Source organism: Rousettus aegyptiacus, unplaced genomic scaffold, assembly GCF_014176215.1.
Source record: "Rousettus aegyptiacus isolate mRouAeg1 unplaced genomic scaffold, mRouAeg1.p scaffold_m13_p_2, whole genome shotgun sequence".
Lineage (NCBI taxonomy): Eukaryota > Metazoa > Chordata > Mammalia > Chiroptera > Pteropodidae > Rousettus > Rousettus aegyptiacus.
The window spans coordinates 65,387,289-65,410,044 of record NW_023416295.1 but is presented as its reverse complement, the minus strand read 5'-3'; the positions used below and the strand labels follow the sequence as shown (position 1 = coordinate 65,410,044).

The following is a 22,756-nucleotide window of genomic DNA, read 5'->3' as shown; positions in this document are numbered from 1 at the left end:
CACGACAAAAACACTCTTTAATGAAATTAATGGGGCACAATATTCAGGATGAATATTTATATCTATTTCTTGAATATAGAAGAACATGACTAGGGCCTGTGCTAGAAAATAAAGAGGAAGAATATTAGGCTGTGAAGACAAAAATCAACACATTGTAACACTGATTAGTTGAGGGTAATGGAAAAGAAGAGATTCGAAGATGCCCCCCAAGTTTGAACCTGGAAGGTGGCAAAATGATTTTGTACCTTTATTCCCTATCTTATAAGGAGAACCATCTTATATACTTTGACTCAATGAAAAAATATGTGATTACTTACTTAATAATAAAATGAGAGCCGAAGACGGATTTTTCATTTTAATCTATTCGAAGAGGCCATATGAGTTCTTCATCAGAAAAGTAGGGTTAAACTGAAGTACGTGCATATATTTGAGAAGTAGATGTCATATCCCTGCTCCATCCCACTTGATGACCATCTCTTCATTACGTCTGAAAAAATCCACTGTCTTCAGCAAACACACAAGGCCTTGGGTAACCTGAAAATACCACACTTTTCTGAGCCTTGAACTCACTCCATCCTTGCACGTGCCCCCATGCTTTCCACTCCAGACTGCTTAAGATTTCCACAGGCAGGCTGTGTCATTTTTCATGTGCATGCCTTTGCCTTTTCAGTTCCCTCTTATGGAATCCTCTTTCCTTCTTTATGAAGGAATGTGCCATACCTTGCCCAATGCCTCAGTATAACTTTGTTTTTCTAGCATGCTGTTTGATTCATTCTATTTGTGATTATGACTAACTGAATACATGTTTTTCTATCTCTAGGGTGACCAATTTACCTGGATTTGTCTAACACCATCTCCATGGTGTTTTAAAATTGAAGGAACCAAGTCCCAGGAAAGCTATCAGTCTCAGGCAAATGGTGATGGTTGGTCACCCTGCATTTTCTTTGTTATATCACAAGCCAAAGGACAGATAGAGCATTCAAGGTATTTCTATAAGCACTTTATTTGTATTGTCTCAACAATCACTGCCACCAACTAGAAAGGTGTTCTTATTCCATTTTACAGATGAGGAGGCCAACCCGTAAAGAAGGTAGGTAACATGTTTAGGAAATGGCAGAGCTGGAACCCAAGATGATTTTTTACCTCATTCAACGGAAAGCCAGACATCAATGGCATGGGAGTAGGAGACTAACAAATGTTTCTCCATGTTGTTCCTTAGCCAAACTCTGCTTTTCTTAATAAAGAACTATTTATTCTATCTTCTAGTCTTAGTAATGACTAGTTAATAATTGTTCAGTAAATGTTCATAGAATTGAGATTTACTGATTGATAGGTATCTAATGTGAAGAATAAGAGAAATGAATAAAAAATCGGGAAGTCATGAGAGAGAAATATTAACCAATTTTCCACAATACAAAGGAGAAAGGAGGATAGCAATGGTGTTTCTAGTTAAAGATTAAGATAAAATTATATCTAGTCTGACTGCACTCCCAAGTCTTACCTCCTTTCAGTCAGATGGAAACCAGGCCTTTTTTTCAACATCTTCTCAGACATTTCCAAATATTACTTCTCATTATTCTTATATTATTCCATTTGCATATTAAGCATACAGTGTAAAGGCTGGAAAACAATGAAACATGCAAATAAGGAAGCCGAAAGTGTTCTTTGAAAAGTTAAGTGATGAAAAGTAACGGCATTCAAGTTCTTTAAATGCAATACATTATCTCTTAAATCGACTTTTCTGTTCCTTTTCTACCTTCCCCCTGCTTTTGTTATTCTCTGCACTGAAAAAAATTACAATTCCACAATGACATTTTTGTAGAGAAAAGTAACTTTTAGAGTCTGAATTATTTATTTTTAATCTTATAAACATAATATCTTTTTTGAAAAAAAAAGTTTTACCTGCATAGAAAATTCTATGACAATTCTCCATCATTGCTATTTGAGATATTTTATCAAATTATCCCAGATGCATTTAGTACTGAATATTCTTAAAGTTTTGGCTATCATAGGGGTCAAGGCCAAAGTTAATGATATGAACTCAATTAAGGGATGTTTTTAAATAATTGGATCCTCACAATGAAGCCTCAGGGCTTCATTGTGAGGAACTGCATTTTATAATTTCTGTTTACACAAAGTAAGCTTTTAAATTGTTCTCTTTTCATAATCTGCAAGCTCTTAGAAGAAACCATTTCTGTTTTATTAACTTGCTTTTTCAAGTGCTCAAAATAGCCCTACACATGGATCAATTGAAATAAGTGTACCTTCATGATGACAAAGGAACAATGGCCAGAGAAACATTCTTCAAGGATGCTGGAATGGTCAGTAAAGCGTTGTGTATCTTTTTCTTAAATAAATTGAAAAAAATCTCTGCACTCACAGAATGACTTATAAGAGCCATGCCCCAATCATCTCACTGTAAACGCTGGGCTCCTTCCCTTCTTTCTCACAGTTGAGTCCCTTGGCCGTATTCTTTTCAGATTCTGGTTCTATCTATTCTGCCCTAGTGGATAGATAATCTTGAATAGCACCAAACTTCAGGCAAGGTGTCCTCAGTGTAAGAAAATTACTTATCTCAGGAAATTTGTTAAGACAGGTCTTGGGTGAACCATGAGGTAAAGGAAGCTTATCTTTAGCTTGACCTTTAGGATTTTACAATAATGTCATTCTGCAGCTCGTCCTGCCCCAGGCCTTCTATCTCAGTGACCTCGTGGGCTTCCTCCCACTCCTCCTACCTTCACAAGCCACTCTCCCAGGTTTTCACTATCTTCTCTTCCCAGAAGTAGTTGTATTTTAAACATAGGAAAGTTGTTCCCCACTAACCCCCCCAAACAGAAACTGCTTTATTATTTTTAATTATAAAATTAACACATACTTATTTCATAAAGAATAGAAAATTATAAAGAAAAAAATGAAAATCACCTATCATTCCACCTTCCAGAGATGGGCTATATCCTTTTGGATTACTTTCTAATCTCACATGCATATACAAATGAGTAAGATCATGCATACATATTGTAATCTACTTTTTCATTTGTTATTGAATTAATAAGTGCACTCAAAGCTCTTTTTTAAGTGCATTAATAAATGCCAGTAGAATCTGAATCTAATATTTTTGTCTTTTCCTCGTAGAAAAAGATTTGCCATATTCTCTGTCTCTGCACCCCTCGCCAACACGACCTTTGGTTGGAATAATATAGACAAAACTCCTTTTTTTATGAAGTAATCTCAATTACTCTGAACAAAAGTGACAGGTCTAACTCCCCCCTTATATTGGGCTCTCCGAGAACAGATGTCAAGACACTTTCTTCCTCTTTCTGCTCCTCAGTGCTCAGAACTCATACTTTTTTCATTCACTGAGTGGAATCTTTCAGGTTGAACATTCATGTGTTTCAACACTGAGAAACTGTTTTCTCTTACTGCATTGATATTTCCCCTGTCTATTTTCTCGGTTCTTCTTGTTTTCTCCCCAGATGTTAGACCTAGTTTGGTCTCTTATCTCATTATTTTCATATATTTCTGTTTGTTTTTATTATTGCTTTACATTCCAAGAGGTTTCCTCTACTTCATTTTCTGTTTGTTTTTATTATTGCTTTACATTCCAAGAGGTTTCCTCTACTTCATTTTCTAGCTCTTGCACTAAATTCTGTTATACAGATGATAATATTTTTATTCTTTAAGAGCTCTTACTTTTCTAATTACTCATATTTTATAATATTTTCTTGACTCTCTCCGAGTATTTTTTTGTTTCTTTCTAAACGATCTTGGTTTCCTGCAGGTTTGATTTTTCTTGTTTGTTTGTTTGTGCTGGTCTTTCTTTTTCATGGTGCTAGATTTTTTTCTTGTTCCTTCCCTGTCCTATCATACTTAAGAAAAGGGGGTTAAGAGATTGCTGAGGGTCCCATTGCTGTTGCATAGACGAATCTACTTCTTGGAAGAGTTGGGCTGTCCCCTGAGTGGGAAATCTACGGTAGTGGGTAAGATGTAAACTAGCAGGCTTTATTTAGGGAGTAACGCTAAGAGCCCAGTCTGAGACTGCAGACCCTACCCTATCCACTCCTCAAAACAGAGAATAAGAACGGCACGCATACCAAAACCTTAATTTTCCTCCAAGGGTTAGTTTAATTACGTAAGAGATGAGATCTCAGAATATTTTCCTGGGAATACATGACTCCTTAGGTTTCTAGTAATAGAAAGGTATATCTTTTTAGTAGAATTGCACAATCTCTTATCCACAATTCTGAAATCCAAAGATCTCTAAAAATCAAATGTTTTTGCTGAAATGTGGGGCTGACTCATTAGGTAGCAAATGACCTGAACTTGCTGAAGCTACATACAGTCTTTATTTATCTACTTCATGTAAATAGTCCTAGGCTTCACTATAGATATATTTAAGAGTTTGGTTATGTGGTGCTATCCCAGACCTTTCTGGAGTGTTATGTAATATATAAAATACATATTCCTTTAAGATCTCATTCTTTCAAAAGCTTTTTCAAAACAAAATTGGTTCCTCACAAGGTAAACTGAAGAAAAAACTGGTTTACACTTTTAAATAGTCCTATTTTAATAGTAGTTTTGTCATTAAAGGTTTTTATTGTTTGATTTTGGGTTTTATCATTTATACTTGTCAAATTTAAAAAAATAAAATAAAATTTCAGGATTAGTTTTTAGCCAAGTTTTCTCATTTATATACAAAATGGGAAAATTATTGGTGCTTTATTACTTTATTTGGTTTATCACTTGAAGTTGATTCTACATGTAGTTTTTTTTTGTCTCTCTCTGATTTCTTTTTGTTCCTGGACCACCTTTTTAAACCTGAGTCTATTCCTCTTGACACATGTGTATTGGTGAGACAAATTAACTTAAAATCTAGAGTGAAATACAATGGTGAAAAAAAAAAGTGAAAATGAAACTTCCATTTACAAATGCTTCCTCACCAAGAGCCATTCATATTGGCCACACATAAGTCCCCAGTTATCTCAGTTGGGCAGAATCATTTTTCCAGTTGCAGATGGAGTTAAAAGTTGAAAATCAGACTAGCTTCCCTCTTAGAAGGGCCCAAAGCTATTAATAATAAATCCAAGAGACATAGTTTAATTAAAAAAAAAAAAACTAGAAACTATTGTCAGACAGAAATCACCTAATAAAAAAGTAATTTATAATGCACACCCTAATTAATAATTTACCTCCTAGGGTAAAAAAATCATCAAAAGTAATTACAATTAAAACACACTATTTTTTTCTTAAGGATAATAGGATAACACCAAAAAGCTAGGGTAATCTCAAGCAACAAATTCAACTGCTGCTTTCGCCACTTTCTGTAAAAAATTATAATTAATTTTTAATGCTTTTTTTTTTTTTCAAAAATACAGAGGTTCCTCTCCCTCAGCTCACACTCTATTAAACTAGTAACTGTGGCTTTACAAATGGTAAAAGCTTCTAAACATAGTTCAGCACAATTCTATTTAAGAAAGATACCCACTAATTTAAAGGGATTTGGGAAACAACAATCAGGGGCTTAAGGCTTGGATGAGAGATTCAAATTGGCTTAAATCGGGACACATTGAGTTACTGTCCTAACCAATTTCTGATTAAACAAGAGGCTTCAAGGAAGGAGATTAAATACCAAGAGTCTCCCCCAGGTTACAAACATTATAAGAACAAGTATGTGGTACACATTTTTTATTGTCATATCCTTAGTTTCTCACCCAGTGCCTGGTGAAAATTTTCACACTTAAAAATTGTATGTTGCTTGAATAAATGAAAGAATAAAGCATTATAATATACACATATACTAAATTATTATGTTGTACACCTAAAAGTAATGCAGTGTTATATGTCAATTACATCTCAACTTAAAAAATACTTTCAATAAACAATTGTGTCAAATTAAAAAAATTTTTTTTTTAAATGAACATAAACAGTTCTGCAGGACGCCCTAACAAACTGCTCAGATCCCCCTTACGAAACGAAAGACTTATTTTCCCTGATTGGTGGCAAGTGCTACCGGCTGATAGTTCTCAGTGGTTAGCCCCCTTCATCAGCTAAAGAGCACCACCTCACCAAAGTCACGCCCCTATCCTCAGGATTGCACATATCCAATGACAGATCTTCATGGATATAAAAGGCCCAGCCTCCACTCTCCAGTTCCGAAAGGGCTAACCTAGTTTCAGAACTCCTGGTATGGTGGTCTGAGGACTGTTGAAATTGCAGCATAGCCTAATTTCTTTCCTCTGCCTAATTCTACTTCTTTGCAGAGGTGTTGACCCCAAAGCACACTCTAATAAATCTCTTCTATGGTAATTTCTATTTCAGATTCTGCTTCTCAGAGGACACAACTTGTGAGGACATAAACACTTCAGTTGAGAAAAATTAAAGATTCAGAAAAATAAAATATTTTTACATATAATTCCCTGAATTCTCTCCTCCATCACCAACTTGCAACTAAATTTAGTGGGCCAGTAAAAAAAGGCTGGAGAAGAACAATTTGGTTGAGACAGACAATAATCACCATGGCAGATTGACAATGCCATTTTATTGGGAGCCGGTCTCTCAAAATAAGCATGGACCTGATTTGCCTGCTTAATGTCTGAGAGTAGGGGAACCTCAAAGAAGTATAAGATGGTCATTAACAACACCAAATTAAGCATCCAGCTGACCTGGATCTGATTTCTTTCTCCACAACTTATGAGTTGGGTGACCTTAGGTAGGTTACTTAACTTTTCTAAGCTTCGCAATGAAGATAAAAATACATAAAGTTGTGAAATACTTAACAAAGTACCTGGCACACTCACTAAGTGGTAGACATTCTTACGGCTTTTTAAATATTTATTACTAAGAAAGCAGAAAGATAATGCCCTTCCCTTGTCAATCTCCCAACCTGAAAACTAAATGACTGCTATTGTTGCCAAAATGAAAAATAATCCTCTGTACCTTGGTTATCAGCACTCAGAAATAAGAACACTGAATGTTCTTTCACGAGGAAATAGAGAAAGGGATATTGGTAGAGCCTCAAACCTGTTTGCTTCCTTAAGGATGGATAATGGATAGAGTATTTCCCATTGTTGGACAAACTATTATATACAGTGCATGATTTTTGGAACAGGTACTGAGCCTTTATATTCACATTCAAAGGGTATGGACAGCTCATCTTCAATGAAGATCTTGTCATTAAAACTAAGTGTAGACAACTTGCAATTTCCACCATGACAGAATAAAAAGGTGAAAAAAAAAATCCTCCCTTCCAAAAGCAACTATAAAGCTGGACTAAACAGTCAAAAACAATCATCTCAGCACTCTGGAATTTGACCAAAGACATAAAACAAACTGAGAAGCATTTATTCATGAAAACAACTCAACTTTGGTTAAGAACAGCACAAGTCTGTGGCATTTTGCCCAGGGCTGCAAGCATTCCTCCTTCAGCTCTCGGCCCAGTAATTCAACCAGAGTAGGGCAGGCTGTAAAAATATAAGCTTTGCTGTTGCTGGAGAGTACACACTTGGTTTGGAGCATTGTTCGTTAAAGAGGAGATCTAGGGGAAAGAGATGGCCAGGGTACCATTAGCCTAAGGATACTGGCCTGTTTGGGACAAGCAAAAGATTGATGGACTAGCCAGACCTTTAACATAGAGTTGTGGGAAATGAGATAGGAGATATGATAAATTTTTCGAATGTCCTGGGTTGACCACATGCATAGCCACTCACACATTCCTAGCTGACAAAGCTAAGCCTGTGTATATGAAAAGAAGATGCAACAAAATCCAGCACAAAGTAAAAGCTGATGCAGATTTGAAAATGACCTGAAGTTTAGATATACGCCCTGGCCTACATGCAGATCCATAAGCAGTGAATGAAACTGTACTGCCTCAAGGTGTTTAACACAGCCTCTGACCAATTGTGGGCTCAACATCAAGCTATATAGGTATAGAGATAATCTCTAAGAAGTCAAGCTTAAAAATAAAAAAAGGAAAAAAAGTAGAGGCATCAGGGGCCACACATTGCAGGGGAGACAGACTTCACAGATTTAATTCTGGCAAGTCATTAAACAAACAAACAAGTCCTTCAGGAGGAAAAATGAGAATCCAGAGTTGCTACAAGAGATTTATCTAAAATGTCCACATCAACAAAAAAAATTATGAGACCTGTAAAGAAACAAGAAATTATCATCCACATTTAAGGGGGAAAGCAGTCAAAAGAGGCTGTTTCAAGGAGAAACCAGATGTTAGATTTAGTAGACAAAAATTTGAAAGTGGTTATAAATATGTTCAAAAAATGAAAGAAAACTAAAGCGTTAAAGAAAAATATGATGACAATGATAGACTAGAGCAAATAGGGAATCTCAATAAAGAAATACAAATTATAAAAAGAACTAAATGGAAATTTTGGAGTTGGAAAACACAATCACTGAAATGAAAATTTACTAAAGGGATTCAACAGAAAATTGGATATGGCAGAATAATGTAAGAACTTGAAGACAGAGCCATAGAAATTATACAATCTGAAGAATAGAAGAAAAGAACAATAATGTAATTAATGACTGACTTCTCATACAATGAAGGCCAAATGGCAGAGGAAGAATAAACTCAAAGTATATAAAATTATTGAATTTTGCACTTGCAATAGGTGAATTTTAAGTGAGGTAAATAATAACTCACTAAAGCTGTTTTAAAAAAAAATGGCACAGACATACTTAAAACCATTTCTGGAAGTACTCTGCCACTCTTCCATTCTCTCTCCTTTTACTCTCCCCTTTGCCTTTTTTCATGACTCTCCCTGTTTCTTTATTCTCCATCACCATATTTTCCTTCTCCTACACCATGGCTTTTTGAGCCTATAACCCATGGAGATTACTCAGACCCAGAAGTAATATTCAAAGATAATCTCAGAGTCACAGATATTATGAGATGATCCTTTTCCATATTGGAAACATTTTCATTTCTACTGAGCAATCTGACTTCATAAATCTTGACAAAAACAAAAAAGAGGGATGTTAGATACCCAAAATGACAATTTCAGGATGCCTAGTATTCAAAGACAGACCACTTAAGAAACTCAAAGGACAAAGTTCATATACTTGGCTTAGGCGCCATGAGTTAGTTAGCACAATACCAATTTTTATATAAACTTATGTGTCTCAATATAACAGTCAACTAATTTGTTACTTATGCCCTTGTTATTGATGCTGATATTTTCTATGAGAAAGAAAATAACTAACTCCATTTACTTGTGCACATTAATTCGAAGCAAATTTTGAGCGGAAGGTTCCCTGAAAATCACCATACACTAAAAGCAGTATCTTTCTGTAAGATTAGTCAGATGCCGTAGAAATTGAGCAGCCTTTCAAAATTAAAGCTGAACATGACAGATAGGGGCTAGCATCAGGTGGGAAAAGTTACACAGTGTTCTTGGAGCCCGTTGATAATACTGTACTGGCTAAGCTGGTACACTTAGCTGGTGCAGTATGCTACAAGGACATTCAAATTAAGCTCCTTTTTACAGTGTTGAAAGGACATAATGTGATGCAGCCTTCACAAAACAAACTTTTATCAAAAACGAAATATCAATTATTAGAATTCTACCCAAGCCAGCAGCTTGATCTGGTGGGAAAATCTAAGGCAGCAGGCCCTAACAACAAAGCCTTGGGCTCAGAATCAAGAATTCATTCTGGTTCTACGGCTACAACATTATGTAACCTAAATGATGGCATTTCTATTCTTTGGTCTCAGTTTTCTTATCTGTAAAATGAAAGTGTTAGTCTATCTGACCCCAACCCCCATTCAAGCTTAAACATAAATTAAACTTAGAAAATAATCTCCAGCCCCACCTCAATTTTGTTAATTGCTAATTCATAAAGCTTTTTTAAAAAAGCATTTGCTCAGGACTAATTGTTACCCTCCCTGAACAATTTGATAGATAATGATCCCACAGCAGATCATGAAGGCTCCAAAGAAACCAGAGGATGACTCATTATAAAAATTTACCAAATTCTTTATATGATCAAGGAATTTCCAAAGTCCAATCTTGAGTGGATATGATAGAGTTTGAGATTAACATCCACAAAACATGCCTTCTCCCAGACTTTGTCTTTTGTGGAATTGTGTCTGGGTTTTCATAACAAGATATTCAAAATATTCCACCCACTTTTCACAGAAGTGTTAAAAGGTTTAGTCAGATATGAAGGAAAGATCAATCTGTCTCTTCCACCCAAGTTATTTGCTGCCTGCGTGTCTCATAAAATGTACCCCCTTATGCTTTCAAAATTCTATTGGAACGAATTTCCCAATGAGGGACTTAGAAAAATATATACTACAAAAGCTCAGAGGTAAGAGGGTGTTAGGGTTCACTTTCGGCAGGTAGTATTGACAAAAGATGAGGAAGTTAAAAGAGAGGATGAACTTATAAATTGAGAATCAGGTCAATCTGCCCCCTACCTTGAATAATAATTCTATAAAAAGGAACCCCATTGCCTCCTATACTTCTTAACTGAATCCAAGCTCCTATTTTTGTATTTTTCTGCAGGACCTCACCGCTGAGAGGTATGTGTTTCAAGCTAGCTATTTCCCTAAATCAACTAGTGGAAATTCTCTAATTTGCATTAACTCCAGGCTAATCCTGGGAGCCCGTCCAGTAAAACAGGAACATGGGAATTTGCATTTGGGCTCACAGATTGTTCACAGTTTAATCAGCAGGTGAAAGAAAATCATCTTGCAAAATGCGCATTATCTTTAGATGGTTCTTAGCTGTGAATAACCAAGCTCTTCAACTATCACATTTGACAATAAGCAACATTTGCTTTACTTTATAGCTGTTGAAGAGTAGCCACATTGTAACGACCTAAAAAGAAACCAATACTTCATTTCAGCAAGTGAGCATTGTCTTTTTCTAAACTATTTCTGTTATTGCTAATATTTTTTCTACATAAATTGAATTCTTAATAAATCAACAAGAAATAAATTCCTTTCATTAATCATTCCCTCTTATAGATTCAGGTTTATGTTAATACCCTGGATTTTTCTTGACTTTTATATTAATTAATTCTCTCTAAGCATCAGGGCTGGGGATTCAACTGAAGATACATGTCAATTAGACATGATTCACAGATGCTGTGTTTGAAGAAACTCTTCCTGGTCATACATCTCTCTGTTGCCTGACTAAAGCTCCCATCAGTTCTTATGGTGAGAAGTATATACTATCATCTGTGATTTTTAATGAAAGATGATCGTAACAAGCAGCTCGCCCTCCCCGCAGCAGCTGGACTCTGTCCTCAAAGAGAGTTATAGAAGAATCATTGCACGTATAGCATTGCTTTGCAAGAATCTGATTAGATACAGTGTGGCGACCAAAAATATGAACAAGCACAGCTTCAGAAGATTTACCATTCTATTCTCAGTTCCTCATACTTTCTAGATTTCGTGAGTAGAAAGTCATTGTTTCTCTGATTTCTACGGAAGCAATAATAAATTATTTTACATTATCTATTTGGAAGTAAAATTATGGAAGGAGAAAAATTAAATAGAGATCTGAAAATTAAAGCAAAGTTTATTTCCCCACTGTTGTCCATAAAGATGGGGCAGAGTAGGGCAGGCCATACACAGGTGGAGTGCTACATCCTTTGTAAGAGTGTGGGGTCAGAAAGGTATCGGGGAATAACTAAGACCTGGTAAAGAAGAAAAAAAGTAACATGACTAGTGACTTTTAAGAGAAACTAAACTTTCCCCACGATGTCGCTTGAAACAGAACCCAGAGTCACACCAATTTAGAGATCAAGGGAACAAAAGCCAGCCAAGTGCAAGGATGGCAAACTAAGGAATGAATGTACAAGGGCCAGGAAATCATTGCTATTTGAGAATACAGGCCCCACATTGCCAGATCTTCCCATTTGTTAAGAGATACTAGAAATCTTATGTAAAATTTCTGACTTTTAAAACAGTATGTGGCTTAAACAAAACAGCTGTGCACATTAAATTTAAGCCATGAGCCACCAGTTTGCAAACTGCTCATTTTGCAAAATGAGGACACTGAGGCTCAAGAAGTTTACATTTGAAGTCTGACAGCTGCTGTGGGCAAATCCAGGCCTGGAATTCAGGCTTCTGTCTTCAGTCTATACCCTTCAGTATAACTAACTTACGCTAACTATGTCAACAATAGAAAGTCTCAGAAAAGGAAAAAAGGAAAAAGCAAACAAAAAACAAACAAACGAATAAACAAACAAACAAAATGCAGGTGGATAAAGACCCTCCCATTCTCCCATATTAGCTACCCAATCTGCAATTGCGCTGCTGAAGGAAAGAATCTACACCTTCTCAACATTCATGCACTCTGCTATGAGAAACAAGATGTTTACAGATGTGCAGCCACAGCTCTTCTAAGAGATATACAGGGATACATAGAACACTTCTCAGATTAGAATCTGACTTAAGGAGTGCAAACCATCTTCTTCTAGGATTATGACACTTTCTCAAAATGACAAGTGTGTTGACATAAGGCAATAAACACAACTGACCAGTATTTTCTAAGAAGTTTTACTCATTAATGCCTTGAAATAACAAACACTAATTTAAAACTTTCAAAAATAACTCTTACTGCAGTATTTGCTTGTTCCTGTTGAGAACTGAGTATAAAAATAGCCACTCATGGAGACTTGCATAAGAATAATGTGATACATTTTTCAATAAACTCATGACCAATTCTCAAGGTCAGAGGTGAAATACACAAAACTTTCACAAAACGAGATAATGCAAACTAAGGGAGATATTTCATTCCCGAAAAAAAAAAATGTAATATTCTGTGTAAGAATGTTATTGGAGTGTAGTGATTTGCATCTTGCAAGAGAGTGGAGTGCATTATGTATGCATAATAGATTTGCAGCAAAGTTGGGCACTGGCATTAAACAAGTTTGCCTTAAAGGAACCTTCAGTCATGGGTTCTAAGATGAGAATTTTAGTAACAGATACTACAAATACAATGAGCACAAATCAAAATTTTTATCTTTAAATGCACATATTCCTATGCAAACAAGATGTGATATATGGAATGCATAGACAATTAATATATTTTTATAATAAAGTTGACAATGAAAGCATGGCTTGGCACATTCACTGGCTGAATTTTTTAAAATCTATTTTGTGTTGAACTATATAATCAACAAGGGAAGATAACTGGAAGAAATCCCTTAACAGAAAGGTTGACTTAATATCTTCTAGAATGTTACTACTTAGTTGCTCTGCTTTCTGACACTCAGTCTCAGAACACTGGGAATATAAAATAAATTACACTTACCACAGACCATATAACTAAATGTCCTTTTATGTTATCAAAAGGAATCAAATTAGAACAGCAGCACTTTGTAAATAGCTGACCACGTGATCAGACATAAGCTAGGAGGTCATTCTGTAAGGACATAAGAGCTTTAAAAAGATCTAGGAAGACAGGAAACTGAACCAATAACTAAATACTACCATGATCTCATGCTTCATTTTGGGAAACAGTGTAGTGGCAATAAAGAGAGTTTTAAGACTATTTTAGATACAAGTATGCAAGGATGGTGAGCTTGCTGTCTGCAAAGGAGCTAATTGCTCCCTTATGAATGTCAGAACCAACTTCAGAAGGGTCTGGGGCAATATAACATCATTTCAAAAAATAACAGGTATTATTATAGATCATGTTGCAAATGGTATTTTGAATCATACTATCCATACTAAATTAAGTTTCCAAAAGGTATATCATGTAATTCCATAATTTCTGTGGCATATTTCTAACCAGGTTTAATGCCCAACATTCTCATAGGCAACAAATGTTTGCTCACTATTTTATGATTACATTTCCTGCAGTTAGAAAAATCTTTGCTCTCCAAACATGTCATACTTCATTAATGAACATGAAAATTTTCATCCTTGCATTACAGTATTTGTCATTTCTCAAGGGTCAAGATTCATTCTTTATATTTTTTTTTTACTAATGGTGCTTTCTTTGCACATAGTAGTAGATCCTTAATACATGCCTGTTGATTGATTGATATTCATCAAATCCCCCTTTCATTAATCTATTTAATCAATCTAACATCCACTCAGATAATTTAAATTTTAAAAAATTGAAACATGAAATTGTGATATTTGCTTCATATACTTTCTTTGATACATTTATACCAATTAAGATTTTTTTTTAATCAAGTTTTTTTGCATTTCATGAAGCATATTCTCTCCTTTGACATTCCCAGATTTAGTGTTATAATCAAGGAGAAATAAAATACTGATTTCTAATACTGTTTGTAACAGAAATATGGTTTTAAATCTCTTCCCTACATGTAATAACATATAAGAGCTTTGTCTTCTCATGAAGAACTTACAAGGATTGCAATACCAACCCCTTGTGTCATGAAACTTAATCCCCCAGCGTCTGGCCAAGTTTAAATTGGAGCACATCCACTATGCTTTCATAATCCAGCAAGATGCAAGCAGGAGATCTGGGACCATTTATCTCATCCTTCTTGGTTAATGGAGGTCTCTTCCCCCTTTTACCCTGAGAAATACTATTTGGCATGGGCCTTTAAGCCACTGCCGCTTTGGGATTTTCAGTTAGCGATTTGAGCTGACAGTGTGGAATTCCAGCTGCATTAGGGCTAAGATTGCAGACACTCTCTGAGAATCACACCTCTCCTGACTACCTAACTCACACACATTCACACCAATTTCCTAAGCAGACTTGGAAGGTTGAAAATCTGGCTTTTGGTCCTGTCACTACTTTCAATCAAAAAGAGTAACTCCTTTAACTTCTTCATGAATAAAATAAAGACTTTGCATAAAAATGTTGTCGAGGTGCCTTCCAGAATTGAAAATCTACAGTCTCAATTTCTTAGAATTATAGGTTTCTCATCTATTAATGGCGCATTGTAAAGGTTAAACTAGATAATAGACATTTTAAAAATTTTACTTAGATAATAGACATTTTAAATCAGATCATTTCTCTCTTTTGTCACTGCCCTAGCCTAAGTGACCAGAACAGTGCCTACAACGTTGTAGGCACCCAATAAATATTATTGAGTGAATCAGTGGATGCTTTGAACAAGAGCAGCGTGAATGTAATTCATTCTTAATGGCTGGCTGCACAGGTGCTAACCAAAGAGATGATCCAATAGTTCTGCCTGTGTACTGAGCAGTACCGGCCAAACAGCTGTTCCACACTTTACATCTTGCCTACTTATCTGATGCAATTTAACATCATGCCTGTTTGGGAAAGCTCTCATGTTTTTTGCTCCAAATCTCTTAACTCCCTAGGCAGCAGTATTAGGACTGTAGAATTGGTCTGGATCACCCCATTTCAATATTGTGCACCCCCTTTTTCAATGATGCTGCCAACTGCTGAGAACAACTTTGGCGACTGAAGATCAAAGACCCTTTTTTCCCCCAAAGTTTACCGGGGCTGTGCCATCTCCCATCACCCTTTCGGCATGAGGGACACATTGATCAAAAGTTCTGAAATGAGGCAGATTCAATTTCAAACAGTCTTATTTTCAGAGAACATGTCAGATCATGTGTACCATTTTTTGTTTCAAGATACATATCTTCTCTGTTCTACAGTTCTTGTTTAAGAAATTTAACACAATTTCCCAAAGTTTTTTTCCCCCTAAAACCTAGTCTTCAGAGGATTTCTGAGGGGAAAGTTTAATGGGAAAATAATTTGAGGAAAATTGTATACACTATTAAAATTACCATGTTAAATGCTCTAAGTTCTGCAGAGAAGAAAACAACTTGTTTTTCTAGCATTTCCCCAATCTTTTTCACTAGGAAACATTTCCCTTTTCCAGTAAAACTTATAAACACCCCCAGAATGAAGAAACAAATTTTGAGAAATGCTCATAGGTCTATTTTAATTTGGGACAAAGAAGGAAATGGAACAAAATTTATGGGGGAAAAATGACAACCTTCAAATTAGTACTGATAGCAATATTTTAACCTTAAAATTTACCTGTGAATAAACGTCATGGTGAGGAGGCAGCTCTAGCTTTGATAAGTACTGGCATTAAACTATTAAAAGGCATACTTTCCTCACAAGGGAACAGTCTGTAACCTCAGCTATTACAGCCAAGTTTGGGGGTGGGGGAAGGAATGTATTTGCTAGCCTGAAATACTGAACTGCCACAGAGAAAAGGGCTTGTGACCAATAAAGGGAAATATTCCAGGAGTCACACTGACAGAGATCATCTTCTCCCTGCCCAGGTAACACTTCACAGATTTATTTCCTGTTTTGAAGTAAGTTTTGTTGTAAGGCCTTTTTAAAGAGTATGTTCACACTGGAGAGAAAACGCATATCCTACATTTCTCCCATTTGATACATTTACACAAGAGTAATGGGAAAAGACAAATGCAATTGACAGAGATCCTGAGTCAGTAAGTACCTAGACTAGAGAATGATGTCTAAACACGACTGATTCCTTTATGGGCATGCTGGCCCTGAGACAAACACACAGGCCTCCTGACTACAGGAGGATGTTCACAGGTCTCTTGATTCCTTAATACAACTGTGGGAGATCCTTAGCATCTTCTGATGTGGAGTTCTGTGGATAATTAGGTAAGCTGCCTTCTGCGGATTCATCATCAGGTACCTGGGCATCTATACCTTAGTAACAGCTCTACAACTGAATGGAGGACCACTGCTCTATTCTTTTCCAGAAGATGGTTAACCCCTCTGGCAGCGCAGGTTAAGAAAGAAGGAAAAAAAGAGAGGATAAAGATGGATAAAACCAGATTCAGGATTTTAGCTTTTGCGGCACAACTTTCACAGTCATGTGGAAATTCCCTGTGCAAATTGGTAAATGGTTGCCGGTGAAGAGTGATCAGAGCTAGAGATTGAAACTGACTATAGGTGACAGCAGTTTACAGAATACTATTGCTCATGACAAACAGAGGAAAACAAGACTTTTGCAAACACCAAGGATGCCTTTGTAGCATAGAATTATTCCTCGTAGCAAATTCATTGTAACCAAATTCCTAAAGACCAATTTCTTAATGCCATGACATGAAAACATCTTTATTTTACAAAGTGTTTTGTTGCATTTCTCTAGTTCCAACTGCATCTTCCCATCAGATACCCAGTAATAATACCAACTAACATTCACTGAGCTCTCATTACCTGCCAGGCAGTGCGCTAAGTACAGTAAGTGCAAGTAGTAGTTCAGTTACTCTTCACCACAACCCAGAGCAGTAAGTAATATTATTCTCCTTATACAGGGAGAAAATTGAGACTTGTAGAGATCAGGTAACTTAAAGTTACACTGCAAGGAGGCAAGTGATGAAGCAGGGCCAAGGTGTCTGCCAGAGTTCCTGCTCCTAATTATGGTGGCAGGCGGCCTGGTTGAATAAAGTTTATCTGCCACACTACCTCTGGGGTATGTGTCAATGTTCTGGGTGAAGATTTTGTATCTTTCCCACTGTGAAAGGATATTAGAGCTGGTAGACTCTCCTATTCATCTGCTTTCCTGAGGCAGGATAACATTTACCCTGTGGGTCAGACATCTTCAGAACTTATACAACCAAGTGATCCAACTTTAACTTTTTCTTAGATTTGTAAGAAAGACCCTTGCACAGTGTCACATGAAGGATGTGGCTGAAAAACACTGCTTTCTCCAAGGTGGACCCAGGTGTGTCTGCTTACTTGCACCCTAGCCCTTTATGTAGTGATGCCCTTAAGTTACACCAATGGTCAGCTTTGGCGTTGCCTCTTAACAGGGTTCCATCTCTTCTGAATGGATCCCCTTCAACATTGGCACTTTGCATTTGTACGATTGAAGAGGGAGCTCACTCACTGTCTATAGAGATAAATCACAAATCTTAGTTCCAGAATATAAGGAATAATATATTTCTCTCGTCAATTACCTTTGGCCAATTTATAGCAAAATGTTCAAGAACAGATTGTGAGTTTTATTCCAAACAGGTAAAATACCATTTAATCAGTTCTGCTTAGCACAGCAATTTCCAGGTCTCCAAGGATAGGCTATAGTAGCAGTACTTTGCTGATCTGGTTTCCAAACACACATACACACACACACACACACACACACACACACACACACACACTCTCTCTCTCTCTCTCTCTTTCTTTCTCTCTCTCTCTCTCTCTCTCTCTCTCTCTCTCTCTCTCTCTCTCTCATTCTCTCTCTCAAAAGAAAATCTTTTAGAACATATGTGTTGACAAATCCTTGTCCACAAAGCAGTCAAGCTATTTAACAAAAATGTTAGTTCAGTATTTGTTCTCTCTCTTATAAGTGTCTGCTGATACTCATTGGGAGGGTTGGGGGGAGGGGGCGAGCTGGGGAGAATGGGGAAAAGAAGCATTAGGAGAGCCAGGTGAGGATGAAATAAAACAGAGAGGGAGTCAGGGAGAAAAGAAAGAAAAGATAGGGCGGGCAGTCACAACCAAAGTTGCAGAAGTGGTTTCCAGAAAACAGAAACCAGGAAACCACAATGCTTACCATTCCAGGCAATGCTAATTTCAACACTTCTTCCCCCAATGCAGCCATCTTAAGTTATCTTCCACCTTACGCATTTAGGCTGGATTCTCAAGTCTAAAATCTGTGAGTCTTCATTGACTCCTCTCTCTCACTCATCAGTGTTGGGTCAGTCTCCAAATTCTAGCAACTCTTCCACTTTATTGTTGCTCAAATCTGTCCCCTCCTCTCCATTACTGCCATAGCCTCCCAGGCAGACTCCTCCAATCACCAAATAGCCCAGTTACACCCTCCTCGAACCCATTCGACCCATTCAATGAAACAAATGAACCAGCAGCCTTTATTCGAAATGAAAAACTTATCACCTAATCGTATCTACACACACTTTCTCTACTCCCATTTTTTCTACGCCTTCCCCTGTCCCCTATGCACACATGATGCTTAATTTCCTTAAATGGCTCCCCTACGGCCTTCCAAATAAACATCAAACTTTTAGAATGACGGACAAGACCCTCTAAGATTAGACCCTGCCTATTATTCCAGCTTTATCTTTTCTCCTGTCTCTCTATCCTCCAGCAAACATTCTCAACTCCTGAGAATTCCTTTCTCCATAGTTTTGCACATGCATAGTTCTCTATATAGAATGGCTCGTCACCCTCACCAACTCTTCCTACTAAATATAGAACTAGAGCACAGATCTAGCTGATTCTCAGCTCCCCCTCCACTGAGCTCCCACAGTCCTTTGAGCTTGTCTCTCTAAGAGCCCTTGTCATTGTCACACTGTCTTTAAAATCTCCAAAAAATTTTAATTTCTTCACCAGCAACAATGCTGTCAGGATACCCTCAACATAAGCCTAATGCTCACTACACACAACAGCTACTTAATAATAACTTCCTGAATGAAAGAACCAATGTCCTTACCAAAACTTTCAATTTTGAGAAGCTATTATTTGCAAAGAGGGAACACAGAAACAAAAAGGGGAAAAGTAAACTTTTCATTCCCTATAGCACTAGAGTTTTTCTTTTACAAAACCATCTGAATAAACCTATTGGGTTGATTAAAATGAAATTTTACCTGCAAAACGAATAGGGGTTTAAAATAACTTTGTGTATTATTTGAATTGTTCTCTCTGATGGAATCCTATCTGCAGTTTAATCCAGTGTTTATTGATGTTTCCATAAATGTATCTGTACTGAAGCACAGTTTATTTTCCAGACCACAGAGCTCTAATTTCAACCACCCTAGAGAACACCCATCATTTTCATCCAATCCTTTGACTTCACAGGAGGTCTTCCTTTCTCCTCAATGGGACAAATGAACCATTTCCCATCATTTAAGCTCACAGTTGCTGCAGTAGTGAAAGTCTTTTGCACATGAGAGAATAATTCATTAGGCACTCAACAATACTACACTAAGTACCACAAGGAGAAATTAAGGACTTAGATAAAGACCCTCCATTTTCAGATGTGAATCATCAGCAACTTGGGAGGAACTGCTCTTAGCACTCCCTATTTTTCCCAGTCTATTCACCTCTTTCTTTTCCCTCTTCTGCTTTCCTGGACCCTCTGTCCACTCTTTTTTTTCCTTTTGAGAGTTCCTTCACCCCTACCCTAGGTCCTGCACCTGACATCGACAATCCCACTATCTCAAAACTCCCCAGACAATACCAAACTTTTTTTTCTCGCTCTCTCTTTTCCTCACCTTCTACTGTCCTGGGCTCCATGGGGAGTCCCAGCATCTCCTCCCCACTAGTAGGGAAGCCTTCTTCAAATGATTTAACTTCTCTGCATTGCAATTTCTATTGATGGAAGTCACATCTGTACAATATTTTACAGAGTGTTGCTATATCGGATGAGATAATGAATATAAAAATATACTAACACCATAAAGTGCTACACAAATCTCATCATCAGAATGACGTTTATGATCTTTTTATGAGTAAAAAGATAAGAAATAAGCTTGTAACTATTGCATAGACAAAAATACCTCATTTGATCTTAATTTATAACTCTGCCTATATTTACAGTCCCAAAGCCACCTTAATTTTAAGACTGTATCACATAGTGGGTGGATAAGAGTGGTGCCAGGAGAGTAAGAGGTGGTGGTTTTTGTTTTTGGAGGGGGGAGGGGAGGGGTAAATTCAATGACAAAAGACAGGATTTCCACAGACTCCCTTTAGTAAGCACTGCTTAAATTTACTACAGAGACTCTAGTAATAATGACATTAATAATAGGTAAGATATATTAAATAATTTACTATTCACCAGGCACTCGTTTAAGTGCTTCACATGCACTAACTCTCTATCCTCAAGAACCCTATGAGATAGCAACTGCTATTACCTTAATTTTACAGAAAGGGAAACTGAAGCACACACTATATAACTCAGCAATTTGAGTCTGGAGCCCCCAGTCTTGACCAGGGTGCTCTTTGCCTTTCAGCATAGAGCTGTGCTTAAGCACATGGGTTATGGAGGCAAACTGCCTAAGCTTGAAGCTGCTGCACCACTTCTAAAAACACTTAGATTAATGAGATAATGAACAACCAGCACATGGTAGAAACAGAGGAGATGTTAGCTAGCAACGCACTGTCTCAATTTGCTTTCTTTGCTTCTCAAACAATGAACTGCCTCTGTTGATTGTCCCAAAGCAAAACAGTTTTTGAAGGCAATATATTTAAAATAAGATGCTCAGTGGAAACCCACACAAACACACAGTGAACCAACTGAACTGGAATCATTAAACATGTTAAGCTCAGTCCCTCCCAGGCTTGACAGTAGAATGGGGCAAAAAGAAAACGGAAACATTCATTTTGCCGTTTGCTCAGTGCCACGATTGCCCTCTGTGAATAGAATTAATTGAATTTTTTGGCCCCAAATCAATCTATACAGGGTAAAGCAGACACAGCCTAAGGTCTGTCTTTCTAAACAGATAAGGTGGAATAGAAAGCAAGGCGATTTTAGACAATTTTAATTTAGTTAGTCCAGTTAAATAATTTAAGCCAAAAAATCCCTGTTTGGCCTTAATGAAGGTTTTTAAAAATGAAATAATTTAAAAATGAAATTTGGTAATTATCCCACATTTCCATTTCACTTTGCTTGTATTCATAAAACTTAAATTTGCAATTAAGAAACTCATTTTTTTTTTAAAGGACCAGAAACTCAGCCATCTGTTCAGATGGAAGGAAAAATCTTCTGCAGTCTACACATTACCTGATCAGAACCATCTTTAGCTCATTTTCTTTCATGGGTCCTGTGTCAGTACTTTCCTTTATAGTCCCTCCTGTCATAGAAAAGATATGATCAATTATTTCAGAATAGGGTGTGAGTAAGTCAGTATATTACTCCTTCCTGGAGTATTTGCAACTTTGAAAAGAGTCACTCTATGAGAGAAAAGCTTAACAGAAAGCAGTGAATCACTGTTGGTGGCATTTCAAATATACACAGTAGGCTTATATCTTTGAGCAGGGCAACTTCCCAGATTTCTGTCAAATCCACAGAAATTTATTTACACTATATAAATTGAAACACTTCAAACTCTTTGGCATTTTAAGGATCAGAAATAATACATCATTATATTATAAAAACCAAAACAATATGATCTTTCATTAATGGAAAATAACACAGAACGAGATTATCTATTCAAAATACCAAAAAGCTATAAAATAAAGGGCATTTTCTCACTGAAAATGTAGATTTTTTTTTTCTGTTTTAATATGTTATATAAGCACTGCAAGTAAGTCAGATCATGATACTTTTTTAGATATAAGAAAGGAAAGTATAGATAAGCACATTTGCTACACAGGGAAGGTACTGGCTCATTAAATAATACACATTTTCAAAGTAAGTTGAAGGGTCATCATATGTGTGGTGCAACTGTGTCTGCACACACATCACGTCTATATGTGTGTCCCCAGGAAAAATGCCTCCAACTAGGTTTTAGAGACATGATACAATGACTGAGCTTTCACCAATTTTTCTTTAAAACTATTCAACACCATGATGATATTTATACTATGCACATACATTTTTAATAAAGTAAAATTTTAAATCCAGAACTTAGAACAATTGCATTGTGTAATGGTTTGACCACTCATTAGAACTACTATCCTTCATAATAAAATTATATTGTGTATGTATTGTTGGGCATTACACAATTCTATATTTTAGTCTACCCTCTGTGTGTAAAAATAATACTTTAAATTCTGGTGAAATACACATAACATAAAATGTACTATCCTAACCATTTTAGGTGTACATTGTAGTATGGGTAGGTATATTCACATTGTAGTGCAACAAATCTCCAGAGCTTTTCACC

General features: G+C 36.6%; 1 long non-coding RNA gene across 1 annotated transcript; it reads right to left on the bottom strand.

Annotated features, from left to right (window-relative positions):
* Positions 1-443: 443 nt before the first annotated feature.
* LOC107513943 lies at positions 444-21,724 on the bottom strand. Its single transcript, XR_001597649.2, has 3 exons — positions 21,652-21,724; positions 1,502-1,620; positions 444-534 (listed from the first exon to the last, which is right to left on the bottom strand). It is a non-coding gene; the product is annotated as an uncharacterized LOC107513943 (long non-coding RNA).
* Between the last annotated feature and the right edge of the window lie 1,032 nt (positions 21,725-22,756).